Raw genomic sequence first — 23544 nt, forward strand, 5'->3', positions numbered from 1 at the left:
CATATTCCAGGGTTGGTCTAATGAATGTTGTTATTATCCTTCTTAGCATGTCTTCATTTATGTATGTGAATGCTATTCTCATATTTGCAAGCAGTGTATACATGTTCCGTACCTTCTCGCTGATGTGATCAGCCGGAGATAGTCTGTTATTGATAATCACACCTAGGTCCTTCTCTCTTTCTGATGTGTATAGGGTTTTATTTCCTAACTTATAATTCTAATCAGGTCTTTTTCCACTTTTACCAAACTTGATTACATGACACTGTCCACATTGAATTCCATTTGCCATGTACTACTCCATTCATGAAGTTTATTTAATTCTTCTTGTAGCTCTTTACAAGAGTCTGTGTTAGTAATTCTCCTTCGTATTTTTGCATCATCTGCAAACATATTCAGATAGCTTTCATTTCCAGTGTTACTGTCTATATCATTTATATACACTAAAAACATGATTGGTGCCAGCACTGAACCCTGTGGTACTCCACTAGTCACTTCTTTCCATGATGAGTAGTTTCCTCTTAGTACTGTCCTCATTTCTCTTTTTATGAGAAAATCTTGCATCCAACAAAACAATTTGCCTCGAATTCCTCCTTGATGGTACAGTTTCCATAAAAGTATTTTGGTGTGGTACTGTGTCAAAACCCTTCTTGAAATCTAAATAGATACTGTCCACCCATCCTTCTCTTTCCTGTATTGTGTTTGTTACTCTGTCATAGTAGCTCAACAGATTAGTAACACATGATTTTCCTTTTCTGAAACCAAACTGTCTTTCTGTTATCATACTGTGTTCTTCTAGATGATTTACCCAGGCTTTTCGTATAAGCTTTTCTAATACCTTGCTTACAACACTGGTCAGTGATACTGGTCGGTAGTTGAGTGGATTTTGTCTTATTTCCTTTCTTGAATAAGGGGACAATATTTGCTTTCTTCCAAATATCAGGTAGTTTACCTTGACTCAAGGATTTCTTGAAAATTAAAAATAATGGTTTACTTAACTCCTTTGCACATTCTCGTAGTACCAAACATGAAATTTCATCAGGACCACTTGCTTTTCCTCTGTCTAATTTACTTAACTCCCCCTGTATTACTTTTTCTGCTATTTGTATATCTGGTAGTATGTGTGGACATGCATGTTCCACATAGTCCCTCTCAAAATTTTTTTCTTCTGTAAAAACTAATTGGAAATTCTTATTTAGTGCTTCACAAATACAGAATCTTTCTCTTGTTTATAAGTGATTCCCTCGTACATAATTCTCTCTATATCTCTCTATATACCTAGGCTGCTTCCCCCAAGGAAAGGGAGGTAGCCGAGACAGGATGACTCACTCTCCATTTACTCATCCATTCAAACACATTCATTCGCATCTTAGCCCCAAAGGGGAGAACGGACAGATCCTCACCGCACCACACCGCACAAGGGTCAACTGGGCAATGCAATCAGTGACATCCGCAGCAGGGCCCGACAGCAGAACTGGTTTACCCCTGCCACATCATAACAGACCCATCCCCTTACCCGCACCTGACCTGACTAGCTGATCAGACCAAATGCGGGAGAATATCCCCTCAGGGCTGCGTCATCACTTATTCATTCACAATTTCTCTCCATTTATTTCTGTCACGCACAGCCACTCTTCCTTGCTCAACAGACATCCCTCTCGCATCCAGCGCTCTCTTCACACTGTCCATCCATCCTATTCGTGGTCTTCCTCTCAGCCTTACACCTCTCACATCAGATCTAGTTATCTTTTTCACCAATCGCTCATTATCCATTCTCTCCATATGCCCAAACCATTGCAACACCCTCTGCTCAACTCTGCCAGCCATCTCCCGAACAACTCCAGTTCTCCTTCGCACTTCATCATTTCGCACCCGATCCATACGCGTCACTCCACACATACTCCTCAGACATCTCATCTCCATTACATTCAAACTTTTCCTCTCTGCTACACCCATATTCCATGTTTCAGCCCCATATAATGCAGTCGGTACCACAACACCCTCATACAGCCTTCTCTTTACATCCATTCTAAGCGAACGACATTTAAACACTTTTTTCATTCCTCCCAGCACCTTTCCTACTTCATTTATTCTAAACTTCACTTCTGCATCTATTCTTCCATCCACAGCAACATGTGACCCTAGATATTTAAAACAATCTACCTCCTCAAGCAACTCACCATTCAAAACTATATTCATCCCCCTACCATCTATCAACCTCGTACACTTCATCACTTTACTCTTATTCTCATTTACTTTCAATTTCCTCCTTTCACACACCCTTCCAAACTCCTCTACCAACTGTCTCAATCTCTCCTCTGAATCAGTCACCAGTGCAGTATCATCTGCAAACAGCAGCTGCTTCAGATTCCACTCTCCTCCATCAACATTTACCAGACTCAGACCACCTAAAACTCTTGCATTCACCTCCCTTACAACACCATCCATGTAAATATTAAACAACCAAGGCGACATCACACATCCCTGTCGCAGCCCCACTCTCACGGGAAACCAATCACTCACAGCATTTCCCACTCTTACACACGCTCTACTATTTACATAAAAACTTTTCACCCCTTTTAGTAACCTACCATCAAGTCCATACAATCTTAAAACAGTCCACAAAGCCTCCCTATCAATTCTATCATACGCTTTCTCTAAATCCATAAATGCCCAAAACACATCCTTGCCTTTCGCTAAATACTTTTCACACACTTGTCTCACAGCAAACACCTGATCAACGCATCCCCTCCCTCTCCTAAAGCCACACTGCTCATCACTAATCACTCCCTCTGTACCCTCTCTAACTCTCATAATTAACACTCTACCATACACCTTACCTACAACACTCAACAGACTTATACCCCTAAAACTAGTACATTCATACTTATCACCCTTGCATTTATACAACGGGACCACACAAGCACTTGCCCAGTCAATTGGCACCATACCTTTCTCAAAGCACACATTCAACAGTCTTACTAACCAGTCAACAATAGTCACTCCACCACCCTTCAGGCATTCCACAGCACACCCATCCATACCTGCAGCTTTCCCTGTTTTCATCTCCTTTACTGCCTTCTCCACTTCCTCCTTCGTGATCAAGGAATCATTCAACTCTCCCAACACATTTATACCTTGCACCCTTCCATCCGCCACAATCTCAGCCACCCTTTCCTCCCCTACATTTAACAATCTTTCAAAATACTCTGCCCATCTCTTCCTTACTGCATCCATCTCAATTAACATCCTTCCATCCTCTGATTTTACTCGTTCTTCCTTCCCAGACTCTCCCTTTCGCACCCTTTTCACCTCCTTCCAAAACATTTTCTTATTCTGCTGAAAATTCTCTGTCAGCCGCCTACCCCACCTCTCATCTGCTGCCACTTTAGCATCACGCACAGCCCTTCTCGCTCTATTCCTCTTCTCCTTATACCTTTCATATGACATCTCATCCTTCCTCTGCAGCCACACTTCATATGCACGTCTCTTCTCAGCCACAGCCATACTTACTTCCTCGCACCACCATTCACTTCCTTTTCTTACACCACCACCCACACGTCTCACACCACACACCTCTTCTGCATGCCCCACCACAGCACTCTTAAACAACTGCCATTCCTCCTCCACGCTGCCATTTTCCCGATCTTTCACTGCGTTCCACTCATCTTTCAATTTCTCCTGATACTCTATCTTTTTCTCTCTTTTATCCAACTCACTCACTTTCAAAACCTCCCTGCCACACTTAACCCTCCTAGCTCTCATCCATCTCTTTCCTACTCTTAACTTTCCCTCCACCAGGTAGTGGTCAGACATACCTCCACCCTCCCCTCTCAGAACTCTCACATCCAACAATCTTCCTATTACATTCCTAGACACAACCACATAGTCCATCAAGGCTCTATCAACAACCCTTCCACCCTCCTGTCTCACCCATGTATACTTATAAATATCTTTCTTCTCAAACAGCGTATTCCCAATCACCATCTCTCGCTCAACACACATCGCTATCATTCGTTCCCCATTTTCATTTCTTCCAGGCACACCATGCATACCAACTACACCTTCAACTGCTACATTTCCCACTCTAGCATTCAGATCTCCCATCATTACCACATTCACATTCGCTTCAAAACTCTGCAGACACTCATCAACATCATTCCAGAAAGACTCCCTCTCTTGTTCATCCCTTTCACTACCAGGCCCATATGCACTCACAAACACCCACAACTCACGTTCAAATTTCGCTTTCACCCACATCAGTCTCTTACATAATGGATTGTATTATATCTTTTACTTTGGTTTTGCTTCTGATATTGCTGTAAAACAGCTTTGGTTGATCACTACTTTTATTTATTATATCCTCCTCAAACTGTTTTTGGGCTTCCCTCCTTATTCTTGTATAATCGTTTTTTGCCTGTTTGTAATTATTATACGCCCTTTCACTATTGTGTCTTCTGTATCTATTCCACAACAAATCTCTTCTTTCTTTTGAGTTTTTACATTCTGTATTGAACCATTCCTGTATTTTCTTATCTGCTTCTTTGTGCTGTGGGATGTACTTCTGGACTCCTATTTCATAAAATTCACAGAATTTTTTATATACAGTAGAACCTCTCTCATTCGGACTATATGGAGGGAAGGGTTGTCCGAATTAGCAGATTGTCCGTACCATCAGGGTAATCTCCAGTTCATACCAAAAACTACCTACATATAGTATGTTTGTTAATTATTAACATATGTGGCATATGTCAACCCTACGTAACTGCAAAAGATGAAAGGATACTAAAATAACCAAACTAATCATGTACGATAGTTTTGTATTGCATAATTTACAGGTAAGGCCATGACAAGAAACTAGCCTACATTTTAAATTGTAGTAAGTGACTAAGGCCCATGTAGGCAAAAAAATTAATTAATTAATTAACTGTAATATTTGGAATAATAATAAAACTTATGTAGGCAAAAAATACATTGTCATCTTTGGCATATTGATAACGCCCATATGGGCAAGAAGCTAATGTTTGATGAACAAGTAAAGCACATTTAAGTACAAAAAATAACCTACAGTAATCATTAAACACTGCAGAATATTCTGACCCATTTTTGTGTAAGCAAACTCCTCCTTTTAACACCTTTATTCATTGCAGAAGCTACACTTGCATTAAGGGCCATGGTAAGGAGGATTAACTTTTGAAATACAGCATAAAAATATGAATGGCTGATGAACTAGTTGATGGAACGAATGCTAGTGTGTGTTTAAACAGGCGCCCATGTTGCGACCTAGCGTGATCCGAGACTAAACGAATGACGATCGCTTTCCGCGCCGATACTGAAAATGACTTTAGAATTACTTTCAACATATTTTTGGAGCTTCTTATTTTTAAATTTTGTCCGAATTAACAGAAATCCGGATTAAAGGGGTCCGGACCAAAGAGGTTCTACTGTACAGCATTGAAATCTTGTCCTCTAAGCTCAATTTCCCAATCAACTTCTAAGAAATACTTCTTTAGGTCTTGATAATTTCCCTTTTTATAGTTTAGGCTCTTTTTGTAACTTTCATTGTTGTTAACTATGTCATATGCTATCCTGAAGTTGTAATTTAGTACTGCATGATCTCTTTTGCTGAGTGGAGGGTGATATATTAAACTGTCAATATCATTTTCTTGCCTAGTAAATATTAGATCTAGCACTGAAGGTACATCGAGTCCTCTTTTTCTGGTGGTTTCCCTCACATGTTGCGTTAGAAAAAACTCTTGCACGAGATCCAGGAGCTTTTGGTCCCAACAGCTTTCTTGGCTAAATATATCTAGAGTATTCCATTTTATATTTGTATTAAAATCTCCAGTTAGTATAATTCGTTCCGATTTCTCTTCCATTTTATGTAGTAATGATCTTAAACTCTGAACTGTACTCTCTGCCAGGTCTTCATATTCGTCTCTTTCCCATGTGTTTGATCTGGGTGGCATGTACAAATTGGTTACAATTACTTTCCCTTCAGATGTGTTGATCTCTACTGCAATCAGTTCTACTTGTGATGGTATATCTAGTTCTATTTCATTGACTTTTAGATTTTTCTTAGGTAATATTATAATTCCTCCTCCTTTTTTTAAATTTCTGTCTCTTCTCCATATATTGTATTCCTCTAAGTTTAGTATGTCATTGGATATCCTTGGTGTTAATTTTGTTTCAGTTAGGCATATTATTTGTGGTTCATTTTCTCTGACATAATCATTCATCTCTAGTAACTGAGATACCATTCCATCCACATTTGAGTACATCAACTTTATCATCTTGTTTATATACTTGTCATGACATGGTTTTACTACCTTCCTCCTTTTTATTCCATCCTGTTTGTGTACCACTTTTGTACCTGCAATCCTATTACTTTGTAAAAAAAATTCTTCTTCTCCTCTTCTGATCTTCCCACATTTTTTGTTTTTGCTTCCTCCCTTTTCTCTTTCAGTAATTCCAGTTCCTCTTGTGTTAGGCATCGTTTTATCCATACATTTTTTAACTCCTCTTTTTCCATAAGATTCTTTGCATTTTTTAGTATCTCCTCCATAGTGTTTACACTCTGGAAAGTCACCTTTAGAGGTCTTGTCCTGCTTTTCTCGTATTTCCCTAACCTTTTGTGTTCCTCTATGTCTTTACTACAGATTTCCTCTGATACTTCTTTCAGTAAGCTCATTACATTTGCCATCTCCTTTTTGTCTCTTGTAATCTTGTTTTTTACTTCTTCCTCTTCTATACCAGTGATTACTATGGATTTGTTTATATCTACTGAATCTCAGACTAACTTAGGATTGTTTTGGATTATTCTTTTCACTTCCTATTTAATGTTTTTTTCCTCCACCCTTGTTTCTAAGTCTTTCTTTACTTTCACCATTTCAGCATATGTGGTTTGCACATCATTTTTGTAGCTTTGCACAGCTTCATTCACCTGTGTTATCTTCTCCTCAATATCACTGCTTTGGTCTATCAGACTGCTTACTTGCCTAATTGTCTCTGTGTCATTTTTGAACTCTTCCATAACACTCTCGTGATTGACTACTGTACTTGCCATTTCACTCATTTTCTTCCTAAGTGTACTCAATTCCACAGTTAGTTCACTGATGGTTGTGTCTTTTCTTGTTGGCCTCCCTTCCTAGTTTTTCTATTTCTTCCCTTTGCAAGTGCATCTGCTTCTTTATTTCATCCATTTCATTTTTGAAAGTCTTTTCTAGTTTGTGTACACGTTCAACCAGTCTATTGTGGGTCTCCACTTCAACCAGTTCTTGGTAGAAATCATCATTTTGCTTTCTACCTTTATCCCTTTTCTTTTCCAAATTTGCTTTACTAAAGTATGTATCCATTTTGCAATACTAAAAGTACAGAGTAATTGTACTTACATTCCCCGTGCTGCTGTAGTCTAAACAAACCTCAGCTGACTGAGTGCATTCTTTCGTCTTGGTTCTCTTTTCTGTTTGAACAAGACTTGTTTAAACTTCTTATTATTTTTTTTTCTTTTAATAATGAAAAATTATTTAGTCTAACCTGGTACAGAGCTTGACTCATATAAAGATACTAATTTTGGTAATGCCACTGGCCGTGTTGGTTCGGTACGGAGCGCCGATGTCGCACATCTGCTTCCTTTGACTCCCTCTGTGTGTGTGTGTGTGTTCTTACCTAATTGTTCTTACCTAATTATATCTTTACAGGAATGAGTCAAGCTAGAACTGTTCCGTGTCTTAAACCATATTTATCGTACCGTACATATCCTTAAACTTGTGAATTGTTTTGGCACACACTATTTCATTTGGTAGTACATTCCACTGATCAATTGCTCTATTTGGGAAACTAAATTTCCTAACGTCTTTATCAACTCTCTTTTTATGCAATTTTTTGCAGTGTCCTCTTGCTGATGCTTCCCTATATGTTAAGTATGTGTGTGTATGTGTGTGTGTGTGTGTGTATTTACCTAATTGCATTTACCTAATTGTGATATAGAGGAAATGAGCTATGCTCGTGGGCTCCTGTTTCTCTTTCTCAGTAAGTCAAATTTGCTTTAAACTTGTGTAAGTTTTAGACTGGATGATCTCTTTGTCCAGGCTATTCCACAGGTCAATACATCTATAAGGAAAACAATATTTCTTGATATCTTTCAAGCAGCTTGGCTTCTTCAATTTCATTCCGTGTTCTCTTGTTACTCTCTTATCCCATACAAACAGATCTTCTCTGTCACTTTTATCTACCCCCATCATGGTCCTGAACACCGCAATCATGTCGCCTCTCTTTCTCCTTTCTTCTGAGGAGGCAAATCCAGCTTTTCCAGCCTCTCTCTGTATGACAGATCTGCCAGACTGGGAACCATCTTGGTTGCTGTTCTTTGCTCTCTCAATCTTGTTTATATCTTTCTTTTTGTGTGGGGACCATACTACTGCTGCATATTCTAACCTGGGGCGAATCATGGCCACTATCAATTTTTTCATCAGCTCCCCATCCATATAATGAAAAGCTACTCTTATTAGTCAGGAGCTTATACTCTTATATTAGTCAGGAGCTTATACGTCTCTCTAACTGTCTTGTTAATGTGTTTTTCAGGTGACAAAGTATCCTGGACCAGAACTCACAAATTTTTCTCTTCTCTCGTTTTTGTGACTGGTTCATTACCCATCAAATAATTCAGTGATGGCCTCTTGGTACTTTTTCCCATTTCCAAAGTATTACCCTTTTTTGCACTGAATTTCATTTCCCACATCTGGCTCCATTCGTGTATCCCATCCAAATCTTCCTGCAGCATTTTACAATCCTCCTAAAACTCTACTTCCTCAAGATCTTTGCATCATCAGCAAACAGACTTTCATAACTGTTCACTCCATCTACCATATCATTTATGTAAATCAGGAACATTACTGGTGCCAACACCGAGCCCTGTGGGACTCCACTTGTTACTTCCCTCCATCCAGACATCCTATCCTTTATTAACGTTCTCATTTCTCTGTCTCTCAAAAAGTTTCTCATCCATTCCAGGAGGTTCCCTTTCAGTCCTCCTATATGCTCTGGTTTCCACATTAGTCTCTTATGGGGTACCTTGTCAAAGGCCGTCTCCAAATCTAAATACACACAATCCACCCAACCGTCTCTCTCCTGAAGCACGTCAATCGCTCTTGAGTAAAGACTCAGCAAGTTGGAAACACATGACCTTCCACTTCTTAATCCAAACTGACTATTAGTCAAAATATTTATTTCTCCCAGATATTTTACTCATCTATTTTTTAGAATTCTCTCGCACAATTTCGCGACCATGCTGGTTAGGGGCACTGGTCTATAATTCAGGGGTTCTTCCCTGTTTCCTCACTTATAAATTGGTACCACATTTGCCCTCTTCCATTCTTGAGGCACTTTCCCCTCTTCCAGAGAACACACAATTAAACTGTAACTCTTATCCGCCAGTTGTTCCCAGCATTCCTTCAGTACCCAATTAGAGATTCCATCTGGTCCTGGGGCTCTCCTTACATCTTGAGTTCCCAGTAATTTATATACTTCCTGTACTTCCACTTTTATATCTTATCACTACATTTCTAGTCACTCCCTCTCCTTCCACAAACTACTTTTCATTAGTGAAAACTGACTGGAAACATTTGTTTATTATTTCAGCTTGCATTGCCGCATCTTTATAGACCTCTCCTTCTACTTTCAGTTTGGTGATTCCTTCCTTTTGTTTCAATTTGCTATTGAAAATCTATAAAACAGTTTGGGTTCATCCTTACATTTGTCTATTATACCTTTTTCAAAATTCCTTTCTTCCTCTCTACATATTCTTGTGTATTTATTTCTAGTTCTTTTATATTCTTCCTTTGTTTTGTTGTTACCTCTCTTTCTTAAATTGTTCCATGCTGTGTCTCTCTCTTTTTTTGCTATCATACACCTTCTATTAAACCACTCCTTTTTCCTGTTTTCTTTCCCCCTTACTCTTAGCACAAATTTTTCCACTCCCAAATTATACAGGCCTAGAAAAAAATCCCACTTCCTCAGTCTCTCTCTTGTTTCTCTGAATTTTCTCCAATCTGCATTTTCAAAAAATTTTCTTAATCCTGTAAAATTTGCTTTCCCAAAGTTATATCTTCCCACATATGAAAAAAAGTGTGTGTGTGTTCTTACCTAATTGTATCTTTACAGGAATGAATCAAGCTCGTACTGTCCCGTGTCTTAAACCATATTTATCGTACATATCCTTAAATTTGTGAATTGTTTTGGCACACACTATTTCATTCGGTAGTGCATTCCATTGATCAATTGCTCTGTTTGGGAAACTGAATTTCCTTACGTCTTTATCACCTCTCTTCTTATGCAATTTTTTGCAGTGTCCTCTTGCTGATGCTTCTCCATATGTTAAGTAATCATTTATGTCTATTTTCTCCTTTCCTGATATGCATTTATATAGCATTATCATGTCACCTCTTTTCCTTCTCTCCTGTAGTGTTGGTAGATTCAGTTTATTTAGTCTTTCTTCGTAGCTTAGGTCCCTTAAGCTTGGTATCCATCTTGTAGCGGCCCTTTGAACTTTTTCAATCTTGTCTATGTGCTTTTTGAGATAAGGACTCCAGACTACTGATGCATATTCCAGGGTTGGTCTAATGAATGATGTTATTATCCTTCTTATCATGTCTTCATTTATGTATGTGAATGCTATTCTCATATTTGCAAGCAGTGCATACATGTTCTGTACCTTCTCGCTGATGTGGTCAGCCGGAGATAGTCTGTTATTGATAATCACACCTAGGTTTTTCTCTCTTTCTGATGTGTATAGGGTTTTATTTTCTAACTTATAATCCCAATCAGGTCTTTTTCCACTTTAACCAGACTTGATTACATGACACTTGTCCACACTGAATTCCATTTGCCATGTACTACTCCATTCATGAAATTTATTTAATTCTTCTTGTAGCTCTTTACAAGAGTCTGTGTTAGTAATTCTCCTTTGTATTTCTGCATCATCTGCAAACATATTCAGATAGCTCTCATTTCCAGTGTTACTGTTTATATCATTTATATACACTAAAAACATGATTGGTGCCAGCACTGAACCCTGTGGTACTCCACTAGTCACTTCTTTCCATGATGAGTAGTTTCCTCTTAGTACTGTCCTCATTTCTCTTTTTATGAGAAAGTCTTGCATCCAACAAAACAGTTTGCCTAGAATTCCTCCTTGATGGTACAGTTTCCATAAAAGTCTTTGGTGTGGTACTGTGTCAAAAGCTTTCTTGAAATCTAAATAGATACTGTCCACCCATCCTTCCCTTTCCTGTATTGTGTTTGTTACTCTGTCATAGTAGCTCAACAGATTAGTAACACATGATTTTCCTTTTCTGAAACCAAACTGTCTTTCTGTTATCATACTGTGTTCTTCTAGATGATTTACCCAAGCTTTTCTTATAAGTTTTTCTAATACCTTGCTTACAACTCTGGTCAGTGATACTGGTCGGTAGTTGAGTGGATTTTGTCTATTTCCTTTCTTGAATAAGGGGACAATATTTGCTTTTTTCCAAATATCAGGTAGTTTACCTTGACTCAAGGATTTCTTGAAAATTAAAAATAATGGTTTACATAACTCCTTTGCACATTCTCGTAATACCCAACACGAAATTTCATCAGGACCACTTGCTTTTCCTCTGTCTAATCTACTTAACTCCTCCTGTATTACTTTTTCTGCTATTTGTATATCTGGTAGTATGTGTGGACATGGGTCTTCCACATAGTCCCTCTCAAAATTTTTTTCTTCTGTAAAAACTAATTGGAAATTCTTATTTAGTGCTTCACAAATATCTTTCTCTTGTGTATAAGTGATTCCCTCGTCCGTAATGGATTGTATTATATCTTTTACTTTAGTTTTGCTTCTGATATAGCTGTAAAACAGCTTTGGTTGATCACTACTTTCATTTAGTATATCCTCCTCAAACTGTTTTTGGGCTTCCCTCCTTATTCTTGTATAGTCGTTTCTTGCCTGTTTGTAATTATTATACGCCCTTTCACTATTGTGTCTTCTGTATCTATTCCACAACAAATCTCTTCTTTCTTTTGAGTTTTTACATTCTGTATTTTCTTATCTGCTTCTTTGTGCTGTGGGATGTACTTCTGGACTCCTATTTCATACAATTCACAAAACTTTTTATATACAGCATTTAAATCTTGTCCTCTAAGCTCATTTTCCCAATCAACTTCTAAGAAATACTTCTTTAGGTCTTGATAATTTCCCTTTTTATAGTTTAGGCTCTTTTTGTAACTATCATTCCTGTTTACTATGTCATATGCTATCCTGAAGTTATAATTAAGTACTGCATGATCGCTTTTGCCGAGTGGAGGGTGATATATTAAACTGTCAATATCATTTTCTTGCCTTGTAAATATTAGATCTACCACTGAAGGTACATCAAGTCCTCTTGTGTGTGTGTGTGTGTGTGTGTGTGTGTGTGTGTGTGTGTGTGTGTGTGTGTGTGTGTGTGTGTGTGTGTGGATTTACCTATTTGTATTTACCTATTTGTAGTATACAGGAATTGGGCAATGCTCGTGTTGTCTTGTCTCCATATCCACATTTATCAAGTCTACTTTTACACACATGAACGTTTTTCTCATGCACCACCTTTTCGTCTAAGTCATTCCAAATACTTATGTATTTACCTATCTATCTATCTATCTATAGCCCGACGCCCTAATCCCGCAAAGGGTGGCCGCAGACAAAACGCCTCCAAGTCACTCTGTCACCCACCATTTGACTCCCCTCCCCCCAACTCACCCCCCCTCCCTCATATACCTCTCAACTCCATCCCTCCACCTCATCCTCGGTCTACCCCTCCCTCTCCCTCCCTCCACCTCACCTACATACACCCTCTTAGTCAGTCTTTCATTCTCCATCCTCTCCACATGTCCAAACCACCTCAGTGTATTTCTCCTAATCTTTTCAACCACATCCACATCTACCCCACAACGTTCCTTCACTTCTTCATTCGTCAACCTGTCCCTCCATGTCACTCCACATGCTCCTCTCAAGTAACTCATTTCCACTGCTCTCACTCTTGACTTGTTCCCCTCTTGCAAGGTCCACGCCTCGCTTCCATACGTCAGGGTAGGGATCACAATACCATCATGCAGTGACTTCTTAACTTCCATACTCACCTCCCTATTTCTCATCACTGCTTTCAGTGTGCCAACAACCTTCCTTCCCTGCTGTACCCTTTCACGTACTTCATCCCCCAAAGTTCCATCCTTACTCATCACACTACCCAAGTACTTGAATGCACTCACATTCTCCATATCCTCACCATCCAACCTCACTGCACACTCTGTGACTTCATTCCTCTCAAACACCATAACTTTACTTTTGTTTACATTAACTTTCAGCTTCCTCCTCCTACACACTGTCCCAAATTCATTCACCAAACCTTGCAACTCCCATTCATCTTCACTCAACAATACTGTATCATCAGCAAACAGCAACACCTAATTGTGATATACACGCAGTGTGCTATGCTCGTGGGTTTCCGTCGCTGTTTCTCAAAAAGTCAAATTTAGCTTTAAACTCGTTTAAGTTTTTAGACTGGATGATCTCTTTGTCCAGGCTATTCCATAAGTCTATACTTCTGTAAGGAAAGCTATATTTCTTGATATCCTTCAAGCAGCTTGACTTTTTCAATTTCATTCCTTATCCTCTTGTTGCTCTCTTATCCCATAAAAACAGTTCTTCTTTGTCAATTTTATGTACTCCCACCATGGTCCTGAACACTGCAATCATGTCTCCCCTCTTTCTCCTTTCCTCTAAGGAAGGCAAATCCAGCTTTTCCAGCTTCTCTCTGTATGACAGGTCTGCCAGACTGGGGACCATCTTGGTTGATGTTCTTTGTATTCTCTCAATCTTGTTTATATCTTTCTTTTTGTGTGGGGACCACACTACCATTGCATATTCTAACCTGGGGCGGATCATGGCCACTATCAATTTTTTCATCATCTCCTCACCCATATAATGAAATGCTACTCTTATGTTAGTCAAGAGTTTATAAGTCTCTCCAACTATCTTGTTAATGTGCTTTTCTGGTGACAAGCTATCTTGGACCAGCACTCCCAAATCTTTCTCTTCTCTCATTTTTGTGATTAATTCATTACCCAAGAAATAATTCAGTGCTGGCCTCCTGGTACTTTTACCCATTTCCAATAATTTACATTTCTATACATTAAATTTCATTTTCTACATCCGGCTCCAATCGTGTATCCTATCCAGATCCTCCTGCAGCATTTTACAATCCTCCTCAACCTCTACTTCCTCAAGATCTTTACATCATCAGCAAACAGACTTGCATAACTGTTCACTCCATCTACCATATCATTTACGTAAATCAGGAACATTACTGGCGCCAACACCGAGCCTTGAGGGACTCCACTTGTTACTTCCCTCCATCCAGACACCCTATCCTTTATTACTGTCCTCATTTGTCTGTCTCTCAAAAAGTCTCTCATCCATTCCAGAAATTTTCCCTTCAGTCCTCCTACATATTCTAGTTTCCACATTAGTCTCTTATGAGGTACCTTGTCAAAGGCCTTCTCTAAGTCTAAGTACACACAATCCACCCAACCATCTCTCTTCTGTACAACGTCAATTGCTCTTGAGTAAAGGCTCAACAAGTTAGAAACACATGACCTTCCACTTCTGAATCCAAACTGACATTCAGCCAAAATATTCATCTCTTCTAGATATTTTATCCATCTGTCTTTCAGGATTCTCTCGCACAATTTTGCGACCATGCTGGTTAGAGACACTGGTCTATAATTCAGGGGTTCTTCCCTGTTTCCTCCCTTATAAATTGGTACCACATTTGCCCTCTTCCATTCCTGTGGCACTTTCCCCTCTTCCAGAGAACACACGATTAAACTGTGAATTTTATCCAACAGTTGTTCTCTGCATTCCTTGAGCACCCAATTAGAAATTCCATCAGGTCCTGGGGCTTTCCTTACATCTTGAGTTTCCAGTAATTTATACACTTCCTATACCTCCACTTTTATATCTTTTATCACCGGTACATTTCTAATCACTCCCTCCCCTTCCACAAACTCTTTTTCATTAGTGAAAACCGATTGGAAACATTTGTTCATTATTTCAGCTTGCATTGCTGCATCTTTATAGACCTCTCCTTTTACTTTCAGTTTGGTGATTCCTTCCTTTTGTTTCAGTTTGCCATTAACAAATCTATAAAACAGTTTGGGTTCATCCTTGTATTTGTCTATTATACCTTTTTCAAAATTCCTTTCTTCTTCTCTAAGTATTCTTGTGTATTCATTTCTAATTCTTTTATAATCTTCCTTTGTTCAGCTGTTACCTCTCTTTCTCCAATTGTTCCATGCCTTATTTCTCTCTTTTTAGCTATCACACACCTTCTATTAACCCCTTAATTGCGGGGCATCACTTTCGTGACGCTTGGGAGCAAGGGATCATACCGCGGGGCATCGCTTTTGTGATTCTGTGTTATTTTGAATTCACCTGGGCTTCCATGTGGTGGCTTGTATCATCTATCAGTACTGCCACTGTCCAACACTAGTCAGCACTCCTAATCTCATTTGTACTCCCATCCATTGTTAACAATTTAGCCATTTCTCCCCGTTCTTGACTCCCCTCCCTACCCCCCCTCCATTACCCTATCCTCTCGCCTGCCCGGCTGTGCTACGCTAAGTAAATCTTCCCTGGAATTTTTCACTGATTTCATCCATTGAAATAAGCCCTATGCCCTATTCTTATACCAAATAATATATACAAGAAAGAAATACGGTAAGTGAGAGTGCCATACACCTGGAATTGGCTAATTATCACCTGACAACACCTCACGTGCACTCGTTCGCTAATTTTCGCTGTTTATTTCCCCTTGAAATATGCCGTATAATCTATTTTTGTAATAAATATACATATAAGGAGGGAAGGGAGAAGCCTAAGTGATATTTACATTCACCTGGAACTACCTACACTCAACCCTCGGCTATCACTCCCAATTGGTCCTGCTATGGCTGCGCTATAGCCGAAACCGTGATAGCCGAATTGAAGAACTTATGGAAATAATTCTAATTGGTGCCATGACCTCAATCTTCACCCCTAAGATACCCATTTTGTACCACATATTAACATACAATAGTCCAAAAATGAGCATGTTTTATGATATGATCATAATTCTTATAAATACCCCTCACAGTTGATTAACTGATGTTATATTTCTTCCCCACACTTCGCTTGGTCTCTCCATTGTCTGTAAGTTTCACATTTCCAGTTTATCTGCATAACTTAGGTTCTTCCTTTTCTTTATTTCCCTGCCAGGTGCCGCAGCATTATGTTGGGTGATGGAAGTGGGACAGGAAGGAGGTACGTTGGCCATGGTCATATCCTACTAAAAAAGGTTATTGTTCTCACTGTCACTGTTCACGGTCTGAGGGTGCGCACTTGCATGGTTTGGCGGGAAGGAGACTCGGTCGGGCGGCTAATCAGCGGTTGGCTGGCGCTGACGTCACATGACCAATCACGGAGTGAAGCTTTTGTTGGCTGGGCGGAGCACCGGAGCCCGGCCTTCTTGAAAATTTTGAGCATTTCCGGTGCATGATAGCGGGCATTTAGTGCGTGATAAAGGTATTTGGGTAGTTTTTTATATAGGCATGATAGCGAGATACGCTATAGCGGAACCCGTGACAGACGAGGGTTGAGTGTAATTTATAATGTATTGTCTAGATTTCCTGCCAATCATTTCACTGCTATATATTAGCTGCTGTCAAGAGGCTAACATTGGCAGTCATGCATTTCCCTAGGTAGGCCACCACCCCGGCCCACCCTTATCAGTTAACTCTCATCTTCCAATGTGGAGTTACGTCTGTTTGCTCTTGCTGACTTTAGGGACTTTTCACCCCCATGCAAAGGGCCCTGTGAACTTTACCCCCTACTAAACCTCGTGTGGAAAGAGGTAAAGGGCTGACAATTGATAAAAGAGTGACTACGATCTTTCTATTGAGTAAAACAGTGCAAGTGGAATTGTAAATAATGTGTAAATAATGTGTAAACAGCAAGTGAAAGTAATGAATGTAAATATACGTGAACAGTGGAAAATAGTTTTATAAGTTACTTCAAGTGACAGTGCATAACACAGTGTAGATAAAATAGAAATGTAAATAACGTAAATAAAATAGAGAACGTAAACAGAAATGTAAATGAGTAGTATTATAAGAATACGAGTATATACCCTACGAGTAATGAAAGTGAAAGTTTCACTCTAGCATGTCTGAATACTATGAGTTATGAGAGTGAAGGTGAAAGTGACATTCACTCTCAATGCTAGTATACAGGACGAGAAAGTGAATGCTACATATTTTACTGAAAGAAATTGAATCTCTACAGTGACAATAAACTAATACTACTGAAGGAAACTTATGGATAAAGACTGTAGATATATATAAGTGTCATATAGTAATAGAAATATAAAGTGTGAGGGGTTTTATGAATAATAAATGACAGAATACCAACAGCGAACTAGCGCAAGTGGGAAGGTCATACGCGCTCATAATTTTCATTGCTTTCACAGTGGTTTTTATTTGGAGTATGGATCCCAAACTACTTGATAATCATAGCGTAGTGTTTATAGTGTTAATATCTGACTGTGGTAATCATATTACGGGTTGTCGGGAAGTGTAAATTGGAGACTTTGTTACCCAACTTCAGAGGTCTCCACAAGTCCTACGGTAATCGAGAAAGGCTCAACAAACATCCCAGGAGAAAGCTGAAGGTATGTGCCATATGCATATGTAATTTTAATATTCTAGGACTAATAACTGAATTTTGGCAAATATTTTTTGAGAGTCTGTCGGAGCCCGAATAACCCCGCTGGAGACGGAAAACATTGGGAAACATGCCCATGGTGTAAGGGTTAAACCACTCCTTTTTCCTGTTTTCTTTCCCTCTTACTCTTGGTACAAATTTTTCCACTCCCAAATTATAGAGGTCTAGAAAGATATCCCACTTCCTCTGTATCTCTCTTGTTTCTCTGAATTTTCTCCAATTCACATTTTCAAAAAAGTTTCTCAATCCTGTAACATTTGCTTTCCCAAAGTTGTATCTTCCCTGTCTATGAAGCTCGTCTCTTGGCTCGACATTCCCTATCATCATCTGGAACTCAATGACCACATGATCACTTTTTCCTATAGGACAGAGATATTTCAATGATTCTATCACATCAGGTTTTTTGGTAAACAGTATATCTAACCTTGCTGGTGTGTCCTCACCTCGAAACCGTGTCTCTTCTTTGACCCATTGCGTCATCACACTATTCATTATTATATTTAATAACATAGTGCCCCACGAATCCTCGCCACCTCCTGAGTACCATCCCTCCCAATTCACCTCTTTACAGTTAAAGTCATCCACCAAAATTATATTACTGCTTTTCTCAATTGTTTTTTGTAAATAGCTAGCCATATCTGACAACATCTTTTGGTATTCGTCATCATTCCATGCTCTTGTCTTAGGGGGAACATACACTACCGCCATATCTCTCTTAACATTCTCTCCAGTTTCTAATTTCATATATATCACCTCAGCCCTGCCTTCTCCCATTTCCACGGTATCTACATTTATGTTGTTCTTCACTGCTATCATCACTCCTCCTCCCGTTCTTTCTTTTCTGTCTTTTCTCCACAGTTTGTATTTACCATCTCCCAAATGAACATCAATATCTTCAATTAATTTGGTCTCTACAAAGTACATGACATCAGGTTCATGTTCTCTCAAAAAATCGTTAATTTCAAGCCTTGCCAATATTAAACCATCAACATTAGTATATATCACCTTCAAATTATTTTTGATGTTTTTCATACCCTCTTCTCTCCTTCTCTCTGTCAGTACCACTTCCTCAACTTCTGATCTTTAACAGCCATCGCCCTTAGTTTCCTTCACTTCTATTTCCTTAAATACCACTTCCTTACTTTCATATCCATCACTCTCCAAAAAAAAGTATTACATTCTTCCTCTGTCCTCTTAACATTTTTTTCCTTTACTTGTTTCTTCAATGATTTTAAAACTTCTCTTTCTTCTTCATTCAAATCTTTTCTTATTATAATATTTTCCATCCCTGCCTCTTTGCTTAATTTCCAGGTCACTTTAAGTATATCATCTACTATACTTTCTATTGACAACTTGACTCTCATTAGTCTTGTTTCTCCTTTCTTATAAGGCCCTATTCCCCTTACTTCTTCAATTTCTTTCACCCACTTGTGTGTGTGTGTGTGTGTGTGTGTGTGTGTGTGTGTGTGTGTGTGTTCTTACCTAATTGTTCTTACCTAATTGTATCTTTACAGGAATGAGTCAAGCTTGTACTGTCCCATGTCTTAAATCATATTTATCGTACATATCCTTAAAATTGTGAATTGTTTTGGCACACACTATTTCATTCGGTAGTGCATTCCACTGATCAATTGCTCTATTTGAAAAACTAAATTTCCTTATGTCTTTATCACCTCTCTTCTTATGCAGTTTTTTGCAGTGTCCTCTTGCTGATGCTTCCCCATAGGATAAGTAATCATTTATGTCTACTTTCTCCTTCCCTGATATGCATTTATATAGCATAATCATGTCACCTCTTTTCCTTCTCTCCTGTAGTGCTGGTAGATTCAGTTAATTAGTCTTTCTTCGTAGCTTAGATCCCTTAAGCTTGGTACCCATCTTGGAGCGGCCCTCTGAACTTCTTCAATCTTGTCTATGCGTTTTTTGAGATGAGGACTCCAGACTACTGATGCATACTCCAGGGTTGGTCTGATGAATGATGTTATTATCTTTCTTAGCGTGTCTTCATTTATGTACGTGAATGCTATTCTCATATTTGCAAGCAGTGTATACATGTTCCGTACCTTCTCTGATGTGATTTGGAAAAGAAAAGGGATAAAGGTAGAAAGCAGGACGATGATTTCTACCAAGAACTGGTTGAAATGGAGACTCACAATAAACTGGTTGAACGAGTACACAGGCTAGAGATGGCTTTTCAAAATGAGATTGATGAAATTAAGAAACAAATGCACCTGCAAAAGGAAGAAATAGAAAAATTAGGAAAGGAAGTCAACAAGAAAGACATAACCAGAGGTGAGCTGACAGTAGAACTTGGTTCACTTAGGAGAAAAATTAGTGAAATGGCAAGTACAGTAGTCAACCACGAGAGTATTATGGAAGAGTTAAAAAATGATACAGAGACAATTAGGCAAGTAACCTGTCTGATAGACCAGAGCAGTGATATTGAGGAGAAGATAACACAGGTGAATGAAGCTGTGCAAAGCTACAAAAATGATGTGGAAACCACTTATGCTGCAATGGTGAAAGTAAAGAAAGACTTAGAAACAAGAGTGGAAGAAAAAAGCATTAAGAAGGAAGTGAAAAGAATAATCCAAAACAATCCTAAGTTAGTCAGAGATTCAGTAGATATTAACAAATCTATAGTAATCACTGGTATAGAAGAGGAAGAAGTAAAAAAACAAGACCTCAAGAGACAAAAGGGAGATGGCAAATGTAATGAGCATATTGAGAGAAGTATCAGAGGAAATCTGTAGTATAGACATAGAGGAACACAAAAGGTTAGGGAAATACGAGAGAAGCAAGTCAAGATCCATAAAGGTATCCTTCCAGAGTGTAAACACGGTGGAGGAGATACTAAAAAATGCAAAGAATCTTATGGAAAAAGAGGAGTTCAAAAATGTATGAATAAAAAGATGCCTACCACAAGAGGAACTGGAATTACTGAAAGAGAAGAGGCAGGAAGCAAAAAAAAAAAAAAAATTAGGGATGATCAAAGGAGGAGAAGAATACATTTTTTTACAAAGTAATAGGATTGCAGGTACGAAAGTGGTACATAAACAGGAGGGAATAAAAAGGAGGAAGGTAGTAGAACCAAGTCATGACAAGTATATAAACAAGATGATTAAGTTGATGTACTCAAATGTGGATGGAATGGTATCTAAATTATTAGAGATGAATGATTATGTCAAAGAAAATGAACCACATATAATATGCCTAACTGAAAATAAATTAGCACCAAGGCTATCAAATGACATCCTAAACTTAGAGGAATATAATATATGGAGAAGAGATAGGAACTTAAAAAAAGGAGGAGGAATTATAATATTAACTAAGAAAAATCGAGCTAAGAAAAGTCAAAGAAACAGAACTAGATATACCCCCACAAGTAGAACTGATTGCAGTAGAGATCAATGCAACTGAAGGGAAAGTAATTGTAGCCAATTTGTACATGCCATCCAAGTCAAACACATGGGAATGAGACAAGTATAAGGACCTGGCAGAGAATACAATTCAGAGTTTAAGATCATTACTACATAAACTGGAACAGAAATCGGAAAGAATTAAACTAACTGGAGACTTTAATACAAATATAAATTGGAATACTCTAGATATAATAAGCCAAGAAAGCTGTTGGGACCAAAAACTCCTGGATCTCATGCAAGAGTTTTTCCTAGAGCAACATGTAGGGGAAAGCACCAGAAAAAGAGGACTCGATGTACCCTCAATGCTAGATCTCATATTTACTAGGCAAGAAAACGATATTGACAATTTAATATACCACCCTCCATTCGGCAAACGCGACTATGCAGTACTAAATTGCAACTTCAGGATTGCATATGACATAGTTAACAGCAATGAAAGTTACAAAAAGAACCTAAACTATAAAAAGGGAAACTATCATTACCTAAAGAAATGTGTGTGTGTGTGTGTGTGTATTTACCTAATTGTATTTACCTAATTGTGATATACAGGAAATGAGCTACACTCATGGGGTCCCATCTCTGTTTCTCAGTAAGTCAAATTAAGCTTTAAACTTATTTAAGTTTTTAGACTGCACGATCTCTTTGTCCAGGTTATTCCACAGGTCTATACATCTATGAGGAAAACTATATTTCTTGATATCCTTCAAGCAGCTTGGCTTCCTCAGTTTCATCCCGTGTCCTCTTGTTACTCTCTTATCCCATAAAAACAGATCTTCTTTGTCAATTTTATCTACTCCCATCATGGTCCTGAACACTGCAATCAAGTCGCCTCTCTTTCTTCTTTCTTCTAAGGAGGGCAAATCCAGCTTTTCCAGCCTCTCTCTGTATGACAGATCTGCCAGACTGGGGACCATCTTGGTTGCTGTTCTTTGTATTCTCTTAATCTTGTTTATATCATTCTTTTTCTGTGGGGACAACACTACTGCTGCATATTCCAAACTGGGGCGAATCATGGCCACTATCAATTTTTTCATCATCTCCTCATCCATATAATGAAAAGCTACTCTTATATCAGTCAGGAGTTGATACGTCTCTCTAACTGTCTTGTTAATGTGTTTTTCATGTGACAAACTGTCCTGGACCAGCACACCCAAATCTTTCTCTTCTCTCGCTTTTGTAAGTGGTTCATTACCCATTAAATAATTCAATGATGGCCTCTTGGTACTTATACCCATTTCCAATATTTTACATTTCTTTGCATTGAATTTCATTTCTCACATCCGGCTCCATTCGTGTATCCTATCCAGATCCTCCTGCAGCATTCTGCAATCCTCCTCAACCTCTACCTTCCTTATGATCTTTGCATCATCAGCAAACAGACTTGCACAACTGTTCACTCCAGCTACCATATCATTTACGTAAATCAGGAACATCACTGGCGCCAACACCGAGCCCTGAGGGACTCCACTTGTTACTTCCCTCCATCCAGATATCTTATCCTTTATTACTGTCCTCATTTGTCTGTCTCTCAGAAAGTCTCTCATCCATTCTAGGAGGTTCCCCTTCAGTCCTCCTATATGCTCTAGTTTCCACATTAGTCTCTTATGGGGTACCTTGTCAAAGGCCTTCTCCAAATCTAAATACACACAATCCACCCAACCTTCTCATTCCTGAAGCACGTCAATCGCTCTTTAGTAAAAACTCAACAAGTTGGAAACACATGACCTTCCACTTCTAAATCCAAACTGACTATCAGCCAAAATATTCATCTCTTCCAGATATTTTATCCATCTATCTTTCAGAATTCTTTCACACAATTTTGCGACCATGCTTGTTAGGGACACTAGTCTATAATTCAAAGGTTCTTCCTTGTTTCCTCCCTTATAAATTGGTACCACACTTGCCATCTTCCATTCTTGAGGCACTTTCCCCTCTTCCAGAGAACATACAATTAAACCGTGGATCTTATCTGCCAGTTGTTCTCTGCATTCCTTCAGTACCCAATTAGAGATTCCATCTGGTCCTGGGGCTTTCCTTACATCTTGAGTTTCTAGTAGTTTACACACTTTCTGTACTTTCACTTTTATATCTTTTATCACTGCATTTCTAGTCACTACCTCCACTTCTACAAACTCCTTTTCATTAGTGAAAACTGACTGGAAACGTTTGTTCATTATTTCTGCTTGCATTGCCGCATCCTTATAGACCTCTCCTTCTACTTTCAGTTTGGTGATTCCTTCCTTTTGTTTCAGTTTGCCATTAACAAATCTATAAAACAGTTTGAGTTCATCC

General features: G+C 38.7%; 1 protein-coding gene across 1 annotated transcript in view; it reads right to left on the reverse strand.

Annotated features, from left to right (window-relative positions):
• Positions 1 to 23544, reverse strand: part of LOC145411011 (myotubularin-related protein 9) — a 408122-nt gene that overhangs the window by 1005 nt on the left and 383573 nt on the right. The window lies entirely within an intron of this gene.

Source organism: Coenobita brevimanus, chromosome 87 (genome assembly GCF_032717465.1).
Source record: "Coenobita brevimanus isolate Jiangsu-jjx chromosome 87, ASM3271746v2, whole genome shotgun sequence".
NCBI lineage: Eukaryota > Metazoa > Arthropoda > Malacostraca > Decapoda > Coenobitidae > Coenobita > Coenobita brevimanus.